Raw genomic sequence first — 2941 nt, 5'->3', positions numbered from 1 at the left:
TCATGCATTGATTGTGTTGTCTGTGAAGCACACCATTGTTCCTCACATCCGTTCAGCAAAATCTACAAAACAGGCTTGGGATATTCTAGCTGGTCTTTATGCAAGCCGCAATGAGGCTAAAATTGCTTTGCTGCGTAAAGAGCTGGAGTCAAAGATTATGCATGAGGAAGATGATATGGACACTTTCCTTGCTAGTGTCAAGGATATCAATGAGCAACTTATTTCTGCAGGTGAAGTCATTTCAGACAGTTCCCTTGTGCAGACTGTTCTTGATGCCTTACCAGATTCCTACCAGACTTTTGCTAGTACTTGGAGAGTGATGACCCAAGGAAATCGTGAAATTGTTAAGTTTGATGCATTATGCACATTGCTATTTGCAGGAGTCACTTTCTAGAAAAAACAGGACTAGGCAGCGTGCAGTTGAACAGGCTTTTATTGCTTCTCAAAGAAAGGGTGGTAACAGTAATGCAACCACTTCGTATGGTTCTGCTGCAAGTGGCAAAACTTTTATTCCTAATGCTTCTGCTGGCAGCAATACGTCTGGAAATTCTAGTGATAAGGTCAAAAATAAGATGCGTTGCCATTATTGTAAAGCTAATGATCACTTGATCAAGCAGTGTCCTAAGTTGAAGGCAAAAGAGGCTAAGAAGAAAGAGGGTGGTTCCACTGCAAATGATGGTTCCACTACAAATGCAGCCATTGTTGAGTCTTCTGTGAAAGGAGACTGTAATGCTGATGTTGATGCAGAATGGGCTTTTAGCACAGAGTGCACTTACAATCCCGCTGTCCATGATGCATGCTTGTCAGTTGCTGCAGATTCACATATGTGGTATTTCGACAGTGGTGCTACAAAACACATTACCTCACATCGTGAATTGTTTACCTCTCTTGAGTCCTGTCCCTCATGGGAATTCAATCACTTGCGCCAACAATGCCTCTTATTCAGTTCAAGGATTTGGAAAGATTGTGCTTACTATTGCTAATGGCAGTTCTTTCACACTTGTTGATGCACTTTATGTACCTGGGATCAAGAAGAATCTCTTGTCTGTATCCGCACTTGCTAGACTTGGACTTGTAGTCAAATTTGTGGATGACAGATGTACAGTCCATGATCTCAGTTTTGGTGATGAAATTGTTGCATCTGGCCTTTTGTGCCATGGGCTGTATAAGCTCACTTTGTATGACAAGTGTGGACAAGATTTTGAAAATGTTGTTGCAGATTCAAGGGCTATTTCAGATGAAAAACTGAATTTTTGTCATCTGAATTTTGCCAGTTTGCTACGTTTGCAAAAATCTGATATGGTTGTTTCTTTGCCGCCTCTTGAAGCACCTGTCAAACATGTTTGTGAAGGTTGTATTTTGGGTAAGATGAAGCGTTCTAAGTTTCCAAAGGATGGTTCAGTTCGGGCCACATGCAGGTTGCAGCTTGTGCATAGTGATGTTTGTGGGCCCATGCAAACTCCGTCCTCGGGCAATTACCTTTACTTTGTGGGCCCATGCAAACTCCGTCCTTGGGCAATTACCTTTACTTTGTGACTTTCATTGATGATTACTCGAGGCATGCATGGGTATTTCCACTTAAAGCGAAGTCCAAAGTTTTTATGTGCTTCAAACAATTTCTGGCTATGGCTGAAAATTGTCTCGAAATGTACTATGGGCACCCTCCGTTCCGATCGAGGGAGAGAGTATATATCTCATGAATTTAATGCATTTCTGGATAGTCGTGGGATAAAACACCAATGTATAGTGCCTTATACACCTCAACAAAATGGTATTGCTGAGAGGAAAAACAGGTCACTGACAGAAATGACACGATGTATGGTCAACAGTCAAGCTTTGCCGCATTCTTTTTGGCTTGAGGCCATCATGTGTGCCACTTATGTACTTAACAGGTGTCCTACGAAATCTTTAGAGTCTATTACTCCATATGAAGCATGGCATGATAGAAAGCCTTCTATTGAACACATGCGTGTTTTTGGTTGTTTGGCATATGCTTTGGTGCCACAAGTGCAGCGCAGAAAATAGGATGATAAGGCTGTCAAATGTATTTTGGTTGGTTATAGTGCTGAAAGCAAAGGTTACAGGTTGTATCATCCGCAAACAAAGTGTATTCTGCTTTCTCGGGATGTAGTGTTTGTGGAAGATTATGTTCAGCCCTTGCTTTCATGTACTAGAGACAGTAATGTAAGCTCACAGGACATTTATGACACGTTGTTGCCTCTTTTAGGTGGTGGGATACGAATGTAAGTTCCAATGAGGCAAATGTACAGCCTATGGGGGTTTCTGAAAATGTTACAGATCAGCCTATTACTGATGCAGATGTACATGATGTACTTCATGAGGAAAGGGCTAAAAATGAGCAGGCTAGAGGTATGCCAAAATGGCTGGTGCACACTTTGCGTGACAGTAAATTGGATGCACCTTTGTCTAGTCATACTCGTTCAGGCTCTCGCCATGCATCTTATGCATCAGATTGTTATGCTTTGGCTGTGTCTAGCTTACATGATGTTGAGGAGCCTCTGTCTTTTGATGAAGCATAGAATTCAAAAAATTGGATGGCTGCCATGCAATCAGAATATGATGCACTCATAGAAAATGACACATGGACTTTATGTGATTTGCCTCCTGGCAAAAAGGCCATTGGTATGAAGTGGGTTTACAAGTTGAAACGCAAGCCGAATGGTGAGATCAATCGCCATAAGGCTCGACTTGTTGCAAAGGGTTATGCACAGCAAAAAAGCATAGATTATGAAGAGACTTTTGCTCCCACTTGTCGTATGACTACTGTGCATTTTCTATGTGCAATGGCAGCTCATTTTGGTTGGGATGTACATCAATTACACGTTGTTACTGCTTTCTTGAATGGTGACATATTTGAGGAAGTTTATGTAACACAGCCTCGCGGTTTTGTCATAAAAGGACAAGAGGACAAAGTGTGCAA

Source organism: Adiantum capillus-veneris, chromosome 8 (assembly GCF_014529385.1).
Source record: "Adiantum capillus-veneris isolate H3 chromosome 8, ASM1452938v2, whole genome shotgun sequence".
Taxonomy (NCBI): domain Eukaryota; kingdom Viridiplantae; phylum Streptophyta; class Polypodiopsida; order Polypodiales; family Pteridaceae; genus Adiantum; species Adiantum capillus-veneris.
Note: the sequence above shows the minus strand (reverse complement) of the source record.